Here is an 11,518-nt window from a genome sequence, read left to right as displayed (position 1 = left end):
AGCTTTTTGAGGTCGGTATTCGATATCATACTCTGATAACAACATCTGCCAATGGGAAATTCTCCCAGTTAAAGCAGGTTTCTCAAATATATACTTGACTGGATCCATTTTGGATATCAACCAAGTGGTATGATTCAACATATACTGACGCAGACGCTTAGCAGCCCAAGCTAATGCGCAACAAGTCTTCTCAAGCATAGAATACTGAGTCTCACAATCGGTGAACTTCTTACTGAGGTAGTAAATTGCAAATTCTTTCTTTCCAGTCTCATGTTGCTGACCAAGAACACAACCCATACTGTCTTCAAGCATAATCAAATACATCATCAATGGTCTTCCTTCAGCAGGTGGAGACAGAATCGGAGGCTCAAGCAGATATTCCTTGATACTGTTAAAAGCTTTCTGGCAATCCTCGGTCCACTCACAAGATTGATCTTTCCGAAGAAGCTTGAATATAGGCGCACATGTGGCAGTCATGTGTGAAATGAATCTTGAGATATAATTCAAGCGGCCGAGAAAACCTCTGACTTGCTTCTCAGTTTTGGGCGCAAGCATCTCTTGTATTGCTTTGACCTTGGCGGGATCAACTTCAATATCCTTCTCGCTGATAATAAAGCCCAACAACTTACCAGAACGAACACCAAAAGTACACTTATTGGGATTCAAGCGGAGTTTGTACTTCCTCAAAATTGGAATAACTTCAACAAATGCTCAACATGTTCCTCTTCATCAATTGATTTAGCAATCATATCATCAACATAGACTTCAATCTCTTTATGCATCATATCATGAAAAAGAGTAGTCATTGCTTTTTGGTAAGTTGCACCAGCATTCTTCAAACCAAAAGGAATCACTCTATAATAGAATGTTCCCCAAGGTGTAATGAATGTGGTCTTCTCCATATCTTCGGGTACCATCTTGATCTGATTATATCTGGAAAATCCGTCCATAAACAAAAAGGCTTTGAATTTAGCGGTATTTTCTACCAACATATCAATGTGTGGCAGAGGGAAATCATCTTTCGAACTGTCTTTATTCAAATCTCTATAATCGACACACATGCGGACTTTTCCATCCTTCTTCGGAACAAGCACAATATTGGCCACCCATTGCGGATACTCAGCGGTCACTAGGAAACCGTATCAATCTGCTTTTGCACTTCTTCTTTGATCTTCACTGCCATATCAGGATGGGTCCTCCTCAACTTTTGCTTGACTAGCGAGCATTCTGGCTTCAACGACAATCTATGTTCCACTATCTCAGAATCCAAACCAGGCATGTCTTGATAGGACCAAGCAAACATATCTGAATACTCTCGGAGAAGATCAATCAACCCCTTCTTAACCTCTGGACACAATCGAGCCCCAATCTTGACTTCCTTCACATCATCCTCGGAACCCAAGTTGACTAACTCAATCTGCTTTTCGAATGGCTAAATGGCTTTTCCTTCATGCTCAAGAAGACGAGACAATTCATCACTTACCTCTTAATCACTTTCCTCCTCGGCCTCAAACACAAGGAATTCAAAATTTGGAGAAGGAGAAGGATCATTGTATTCGATGGGGTTAGAAACCAACCTGCATAATGATTTAATATTTTTATTTTAGAGAGGTGAATTTGTGACCAAATATTATGCAGATGGACAATTATATTGTTTTATTTATATTTTTTGTGATTACCATTTTCAGAATAAAGCAAAAAGTAAAAATAAAACATCATAGATGTGGATGAATAGAATTAAACTTTATTAATGATCAAATTGAAATGCCCAACAATGTTCACGTCTCCCTTAGGCATATGAGAAATATTTTTGAAAACAAATAAAAGCAATTACTTAGTTCGATGCATAGTAACAGGAATATCAACAGCAGTCCAATTGTTGAAAGCCTTTCCATGCGTCACAAAATTGGTGTAGTCTTCCTCTTCGTCATCCTCTAGCACAACAGCTAAGTGTTGTTCATTGCCATGAATGAACCCTCCGCTACGGAAGCTGAGTTGCATATTGTAAAACCCCAATTTTGTCCCTAAGATCCCTCATGGCATCATAGCATAGGATTTCATAGCCTCAAGGATCATTTAAGCATCTTGCTTCCTTTACCTATGGGTGGAATCTCTTTGTGAGTGTTTGTTGATCACCAGGCATTGCTTGCATTGTATATCATTGCTTTTCTTGTTTTAATAACTAACCAAAAGTACAAAAATATGTCATCTAACATTTGTTTTGCAGTCTAAGCAACCACATGTCAAGCAATTCAAGGAATTCCATTGTACAAGAGCTGATGGTATTTTCTTGGTGTGAAGACCACTTGATTATCATCTTGAGCTTATATGAGCTAAGGTTCATCTTGAAGCAAATTTCCCAAGTGGTAAAGGCTCAAATTCATCAAGTCATGTCAAGGTCATCTGAGGACCAATATGATCAACTGTGCAGTTAACTAAGGACTTTAAGGTGTGGGAAATGATCTAAGACATCCCATTCATGTTCAAAAGAGTCCTATTCATCATGTTAAACATCTATCTTGAAGATTTTGAAGCCATGGCAAAAGTTTCCCAAAATGGAAAGTGACCTATAATTTTAAGTTTCCAAAAATGGCAAGTTTTTGGTCCATATTCAACTTGACTTTACAACATCAAAGAAGCTTCAAATGAATTTTTGGTGAACATGAAAGTTGAATATCTTTCTCTCCTCTTTTCAAAAAGTCCTATATCATGGTCATATGATAATTGGTTGAGAAGTTATGAACAAATGATCACAAAGTATGCATGGAAGTTCAAAATGCCATAACTTTTGATCCAAAACTCCAAATTGAACCACTCTTTTTGCAAAATGCTCCTTATGACCAAGAGATTACAAATCCACCATTGCCTTGCATGAAAGAAGTCTTTTGTTCTTCCTCAGTTGAGTAAGATTCGTATTCCTTGTGGAATCGAATGTCCATCCTTTAACAAGTTTTCTATTTCTCTCTTCCAGGATGATGAGTGTTTTGGAACACACACCAATTCACGATTTCGGTTGATTTATCCTTTAACAACCTACAACCCGGTTACGGATAGTCTTCCATGCGAATATATTATCTACGTTATGACGGTAATAGATAATATATCTCATGCACTCTTCAGTTGAAGTCTTTTGTTCTTCCTCAGTTGAGTAAGATTCGTATTCCTTGTGGAATCGAATGTCCGTCCTTTAACAAGTTTGCTTTTGCTCTCTTCCAAGATGATGAGTGTTTTGGAACACACACCAATTCACGATTTCGGTTGATTTATCCTTTAACAACCTACAAACCGGTTACGGATAGTCTTCCATGAGAATATATTATCTACGTTATGACGGTAATAGATAATATATCTCATGCACTCTTCAGTCGAAGTTTTATCTTTCTTCAGTTGAGTAAGATTCGTATTCCTTGTGGAATCGAATGTCCATTCTTTAACAAGTTTTCTTTTTCAGCTTTCTTCCAGGATGATGAGTGTTTTGGAACACACACCAATTCACGCCTCGGTCGGTCACCTATTATATACCTACTACCCGGTATCCTTGGTGTCCCTTCCTTTCTGCTCCCTATTATGACCTCGGTCCCCTGTGGAGTCAGATTTTCCTGAGGTGAAATATACCTTTTTTTAGGTCTTCCTCAGATGATTTGGTTGATTGATATCTCTCACCCTTATACCGGTCTTAGATATTCTTTCTTCCTGAGCTTGTTACCCAGTAACTGGTAGCACCTCATCCTTTTGCTTCCCCTGGAGAGTCTTTTAAGACTTCCCCAGCGAAATTTTTGTTGTGATCCTCCTTTTGCTGTGTTGGCATATTCCCCAATACATGCATTTTCCCGGTAGAGTTGTCTTGTCAGCTCTTTCCCCAACCCGAGTCCGGATTTTCATCCGAGGTATCCATAGTGGATAGTTTTGTTGTGTTGGTGTATTCCCCAGCACATGCATCTTTGAGTCAGCTTGAGTCTTTCCATCGGATTTGTTTCCTTTTGGAATTCTTTTCCCCAGTGTCAAGTCGTGACTTGCTCATGCAGTTTCAGTCCTTTACTCCCCAGTAGAGTCCCCAGCTTGAAGTCGTGTCCTGCTCACGCATTTTTATTTTTTCTTATCCCCAAAAGAGTCTCATTAGAGTCTCTGTGTTCCATCAGTGAGTATATTACTCCTTTGGATTTTCCATTTCTCCTGATTTCTTTTCTTCTTTGTGGACACATATCCCCACAGAGTTAGTTTGTTTTGCATACATACATTTGTATCATGAGGTCTCTCAGGGACCAAAATTTGTCTCTTTGTTATTATTTAAGCCCATTCTACCTCGTCGAGACGAAGATTTTAAACTTCATTTCTCCGGCTAGAATGATCTTAAATAGGGGCATCTGTAAGACCCCAATTTTGTCCCTAAGATCCCTCATGGCATCATAGCATAACATTGCATAGCCTCAAGGATCATTTAAGCATCTTGCTTCCTTTACCTATGGGTGGGATCTCTTTGTGAGTGTTTGTTGATCACCAGGCATTGCTTGCATTGTATATCATTGCTTTTCATGTTTTAATCACTAACCAAAAGTACAAAAATATATCATCTAACATTTGTTTTGCAGTCTAAGCAACCACAGGTCAAGCAATTCAAGGAATTCCATTGTACAAGAGATGATGGTATTTTCTTAGTGTGAAGACCACTTGATTATCATCTTGAGCTTATATGAGCTAAGGTTCATATTGAAGAAAATTTCCCAAGTGGTAAAGGCTCAAATTCATCAAGTTATGTCAAGGTCATCTGAGGACCAATATGATCAACTATGCAGTTAACTGAGGACTTTAAGGTGTGGGAAATGATCTGAGACATCCCATTCATGTTCAAAAGAGCCCTATCCATCATGTTAAACATCTATCTTGAAGATTTTGAAGCCATGGCAAAAGTTTCCCAAAATGGAAAGTGACCTATAATTTCAAGTTTCCAAAAATGGCAAGTTTTTGGTCCACATTCAACTTGACTTTCCAACATCAAAGAAGCTTCAAATGAATTTTTGGTGAACATGAAAGTTGAATATCTTTCTCTCCTCTTTTCAAAAAGTCCTATATCATGGTCATATGATAATTGGTTGAGAAGTTATGAACAAATGATCACAAAGTATGCATGGAAGTTCAAAATGCCATAACTTTTGATCCAAAACTCCAAATTGAACCACTCTTTTTGCAAAATGCTCCTTATGACCAAGAGATTACAAATCCACCATTGCCTTGCATGAAAGAAGCTCATGCGACCATTTGTTCAAACATGTGCATTTTGGAGGGAAAATGGACAATTCAAAATTGGTGGATCATATAAGCAAATCAACACTTCCATGTTGTTTATTGACTGATTTTAAGTGGAATTGAGGCATAACATGGCACTGTTCACGTGCACATTAGCCATGCATAGTCACATTTGCATTTTTTTACATTCCACCTCATTTTTCCTTAATCACAATTACCAAATCCTAATCTCAATTGCAGCATGATTAAGGGATCATATATAAGCCAAATCTTAATCACAATTGGTGGAGAATAACAGAATTTGGATCAAAAATTTCATTTCCCTCCCAATTTTCTCTCTCATCGAATCTCAAAACTCTTCACACAAACACCAAGTTTCTTTGTAGATTCATGATCCTGGTGTAGTTTGGAGCAAGAATCAACCATTACTTTGGCCAATTCAGTCCAGAATCGTGCAGATCCAAAGCTTGAACATGAAGATGGAGTTCTAAAATTGAGCTTGATTTGAGGATTTTCAATTTCTTCTTTGTGCATAAAGCTTCATAGCACGGTCGAGGGAGAAGATCTGGAAGGTTTGAGAGCTGTAGCGCACGAATCCAATCACTGCAAGTTCAAGTACATTAGTTGCTAGCTAGCTTTTGCTTAGCCTTTGCTTTGGAGTGTGGTTGATACACCACTGAGGTAGTTTAGCTCTCTTACTCCATGTAGTTTAGAAGTCCTGCCACCTTTTTGGCAGGCATTTGGCTGAAGTCCTCCTTATGAGGCTCTGATTGTGTTTGTTTACATTTGTGCCAAAGACCTCCAAGTGAGGCATGTTACTTGATAAGTCCTCCTAAGTGAAGAGGCAATTGATAGATAGAAGGGATTATCAATCAATCCCCTGTTATTCAGTGAGTCTTTCATTATGCTCACACTACGTGCTGATGCTTTTGAATAAACACCCAAGATCTTGTATAGAGTCTGTCAAGTGGAATAGGATCCCTCATTCTGGATCCCCACGCTTTCTTTGTCATAAGCTCACCCAGGCCAGGGTTAAGAGCATGAGGTCTCATCCTCATTTCTCCAGTTCATCAGCTTCACCCTAACTCTCAATGTTAGTGGTTAAGAGCTCACAAATCACCATCAGTTTGGCTTGTTTGTCGAGGTTGATATGACCCCTCTTGACTAAAGCCCACCTTTGATTGAGCCTCTTGTTTGTATATAGAGTGTGATGCATTGTTTGCTTGATTGCTTTTCGTTGTGTTTGCATGTTGCTCATTTGTATGTTTTGAGGAGTTAGATATAAGTTCATCTATTGGCATTCTGTTTCTTGTTTGTTTTGAGGAGTTAGATATAAGTCCATCAATTGGCATTCTGTTTCCTGTTTGTTTTGTGGAGTTAGATGTAAGCCCATCTATTGGCATTCTGTTTCCAGTTTTATTGTTAGGAGTTGGATATAAGTCCATTGGCATTCTGTTTCCTCTTTCTGTGGTTCTCTTATGAGACTTGCTTATTGCTTAAACATTGTGTTGCTTATTCCAAAGGAACTTACTTGGATCATTTCTATGATCTCCAGAAAGGAACTCCTATTTGTGGTTTATCCCTCACCTCTTGCATACTTATCCTTTTTCATCCTTAACTCAAAACAAAAAAACCTTTGTGCAAACATTTGACTTGTTTTCAACATTAGAAACCTAGGCCTTATGCCTTTGATTTTCAAACTTTCTTTTTATAATACTCATTTTGAATTGAATCTTTAAGTAAACTTTGACCATTTTTGTACATACTTCTAATTGGTTAATGCAACCCGCTCAAATATGTTTCTTTGTGGCTCCATGTCCACTTCTTAATCAAATTTTTCATAACCTTTAGCTATTAGGTTTGAGTTATATTTGTGGTAGATATAATACTCACCTATGTCCTTAGTGATTGAATTGTAAGACTTCCATGCTTATTATAGGGTTAACCCCTCACTAGCATGTCGAAGCTATTCTCACATGGTGGACTTGTGGTTTTTCAGGTCGAGTTTTCTCCCTTTGATAACAAAAGACCTTAAGGCTTTTGGACCAATCAATCCACTCATTGTTTTGAAATCTTTTACCCGAACTACGGGGTTTTGATCCTTATCTTTCATGAGAGGGTACGTAGGCAATGGATTCATCCATCCAAACACAAAAATGTAAATAAACTTGTATATTCTTTTCTCATCTCTTCAATCATGTTTGCACAAAATAATTTCATAAACAATAACCTTTTGCAACAAGCATGAAAAGGGCTCCCTAGGAGTACCTAGGATGTTGTGGGTGCCTAACACCTTCCCATGACATAACCAACCCCCTTACCCAGATCTATGACCTTCTTTTACTAGTTTTGTTTGTAAAACTTTATAGGTTTTTGTTCGCTTTCTAACCATTCCTTTGGATAAATAGAAGTGCGGTGGCGACTCGACTTTTTATGATTTACCTTGGATTTAGTTAATATCTCCAATGGTAACGAATACACCGCTACAGAAAAGTGGCGACTCTGCTGGGGATAAAACTCTTCCTGGTGGGTTTGCCAACTTTTCACAATTGTTGTATCATATTGTTATGACATATTTTTGTGCAATTTGGGATTACTGTATTGTTTGTAATGATTGAATTGCTTGATATATCAATTGCTTGCTTGCTTGGTGATCTCTGTGAGATGAGTTCTATACCCGAACTCGAGTGCACTTAGGATAGAAGAATGGCGTAGTCTCGTCGACTTGTGTGGAGTTATTCCTTAGCAAGTTGACTTACGAGTCCATTCTCTTGGTGGAGGTCATGTTGGGATAATAATGTCACACAAGTCATTTGTGGTTAGACATTACTCTTTCCAATATGTGCCTTAGAAGCCAAGGACCTTAGTTTACCAAGCCCATCTTGGCCTATTTTTAGGACGTAGTGCGGAGGTCGTTCAAATGTAAGATTTGATGCGATTGTTACGCGATACTACACTCATAAGAGTCTCTCTTAAGGATATTTTTGGAATACGAGTATTCGTTTCTCCGATAATATCCGAAAGATGGGATGATGACTATGGGAACCTCTTGTAGAACATGTTCGGTAGGTTTAAACCCTAGTACACTCCCTTTAGGTGGTTCTTAACCGAGACTCCATGCTCGTGACTCACAACAAACCCGTGATTCATGGTTGATCCGTTCATGCATCCTTAATATCAATGGAACTTGGGTGTCGATAAGGTGAAAACCATAATCCACCAAAACGGATGATTGATATTAAGGAGGGTTGAATCGTTCATATATCGTTAATATAAATGGAACTTGGGTGTTGATAAGGTGAAAACCATAATCCACCAAAATGGATGATTGATATTAAGGATAATATGAGTCATCCTATGACCTTTGTCTGGTGTGCTTTGCTTGATCCTTGAGTGTGATTATTGCATTCATGCATTCATGCATCCATCTGCATCCATATCATCAGATAAAAAAAGAAAATTTTCAAGGAACTTAAAGGGTTTATTTGCAAAATTTTCAGACATGGAAAGACAAAAAAGGCATACAAAGAAGTACAACTTCAGACAACCCGATCTGAAAGAGCTAAGGAATCTGACATCCTATGTACTAGATCCCTTGGGTTTCAAAGCTCGTTTTGGGAAGCTTCTTCCTCTTCTGACTACTCAGGTTGATGAAGGGTTGATGAGTACGTTGGCGCAGTTTTATGATCCTCTATACCGTTGCTTCTCTTTTCCGGACTTTCAGCTATTGCCTACCCTTGAGGAGTATGCTTATCTGGTGGGTATACCGATTCTGGATCAGGTGCCGTTCAGTGGCTTGGAAAGTATTGCTACTTCTCAAGAGATAGCTGACATGTTGCACATAGATGAATCTCTGATTCGTGCTCATATGACTACCGAAGGTGGAATTCAAGGTATCCCTTCTGAGTTCCTCATTGCTCAAGCTACTGTTTATGGGAAGGCCATGAGTGAGGATGCCTTTGAAGCCATATTTGTACTTCTCATCTATGGATTGGTATTGTTCCCCAACATCGACAAGTTTGTGGATGTGAACGCTATTAGGATTTTTTCTGCTCTTAATCCCGTTCCGACTCTATTGGGTGACACCTATTTCTCTTTGCATCTAAGGAATGCAAAGGGTGGTGGCGCTATTGTGTGTTGTTTGCCTCTGTTGTATAAGTGGTTTATTTCTCACCTACCTCAAACGGTCGCTTTCAAGGAGAATAAGGGATGTCTACGGTGGTCTACGAGGCTTATGTCTCTCAGTAATGATGATATCTCTTGGTATAATCGTGTATATGACAGTGTGCAGATTATCGATTCTTGTGGTGAATTCTCCAATGTGCCTCTTCTTGGTACATGTGGTGGGATTAGCTACAACCCTGTGTTAGCAGGTCGTCAGCTTGGGTTCCCCCTAAAGGATAAACCTAATAACATTCTGTTAGAAGGTGTGTTCTTTCAGGAGGGTAAAGATCCCCAAGACTTGAAAGGCAGAATGGTTCGCGCTTGGCGCAAGATCCACAAGAAAGGCAGAAGCGAGTTGGGTCCTAAGAACTGCATTGCTTTGGAGCCGTATATTGCTTGGGTAAGGAAGAGAGCATCTGAGTATCTCATGCCTTACGATTATCCGAGACCTACACCTTTGGTTGTGGCTGGGCCTTCAACCCTCCCTAACCAAGGAGTAGAGGAGTTGAGAGACGAAGACCTTTCACGTGCCTGGATCCGTGAAAGAGAAGAGTTGCTTCAACAGATTAAGGAGAAAGACGCTCTGATCGAGTTCCTCGAGCATCAGGTCATTGATGATCCTGACGATGCATGGACTTCTCTACTTCCTCAGTCTTCCAAGTTCTGGAAAAGGAGGTATGACCGACTCGCCAAAGAGAAAGCAGACATGGAAGAAGCCTATGAGAGAGAAGTGAAGAGGCTTCGTGCAGCTTATCTTCCGGCGTCCCGAGCTTCTAGGGTGTCGCATTACGCGAAAAACCGACGGGAAAAGAAAGAAACAACAGAGCCGCCACCGTGCGTTATTTATCCCAAAAGAGGGAAAGGAAACGCTCAGAGTAAACCTAGGAAAGAACATGGTCTCGCGACCAAAGAGAATGGGTTCGGGAGTCGGTTATGCGAAGGGAAGGTATTAGCACCCCTACGCATCCGTAGTACTCTACGGGATCCACGCACAAAAGGAAGGGAAATTGGTTGCTAAACACTGCTCAAACTCACACACACTGGCTGAAGGAGACAAAAGAAACTGACTGAAACTGACTCGGCAGGATGTCGCATCCTGGGCCTACTTAGTCTATCAGGCATAGACATCAGAGTCGAAGTAGTTCGGACCGGGGAAACAACACATGCTCGCTAGGATGTCGCATCCTATGCATACGTATCTCCTTAGACGAAGGAGAATCAGAGCATTCGTAGCTCGGCTGACACGCACACAAACAAACACAAACAAAGGCAAACGTGGAGCCTGAATGCCAATCACTGGACTTACATCAGCATCCGAACCAAGACACACGCAGGAAACCAACTGCCAATCGATGGACTTACGTCGGACTCCAACCAGAACACACACAAGGGTGGTTAAGACACAAAGGGTGAAAAAAAGAAAAAGGGCGCCCGGAGAGATCAGCTCAATCTCCTGCCTACATACTTCATCTGGTATGAAGATCAGGGCGATGTAGTTCCCCTACGCAGGGATAAAGGATCTAGCCTAACCAGATAACAGAGGGAGACACAACTCTAGGGAGACTACGACTCGAGCCTAGATGTTGTCATGCAAAGTCAACCCTAAGTTAAGGTTTCTAGCTAAATGGCACAAGGGCCAACCTATCCTAGACACGGCTTGCACAGGAAGCAAGGGTCTCGATTGCAACGAGGGCAAGAGAAAGGGGAGATCTCAATCGCAACGAGGGCGAGAGAAGAGAATTAGTGTTAGTTGTTAGTCAAACTCGACAAGACATCGCATCTCGTGCCTACGTATCTCATCTGAACATGAGAATCAGAGTTGCCGTAGTTCGGCTACGGAGGGACAAAGGTCTCGATTGCAACTAGGGCAAGAGAAAGGGAAAGTCTCGATCGCAACGAGGGCGAGAGAAAGGAAAAGGCTCGATCGCAACGAGGGCGAGAGAAAGGATCGCAACAAGGGCGAAAACAAACAAGGAGTAGTCTAAACTAAACCTAACTTGCACAGGAAGCAAGTCTAAGGTAGCCTAAGAAGCAAAGCAATCACAATCACAGATAGCACACACTATATACATACAAGAGGCTCACACAAGGGTTAGGTTTTAGTTGAGGG

Source organism: Lathyrus oleraceus, chromosome 7 (assembly GCF_024323335.1).
Source record: "Lathyrus oleraceus cultivar Zhongwan6 chromosome 7, CAAS_Psat_ZW6_1.0, whole genome shotgun sequence".
In the NCBI taxonomy this organism is placed as follows: Eukaryota; Viridiplantae; Streptophyta; class Magnoliopsida; order Fabales; family Fabaceae; genus Lathyrus; species Lathyrus oleraceus.
This window is presented reverse-complemented; position numbering follows the sequence as displayed.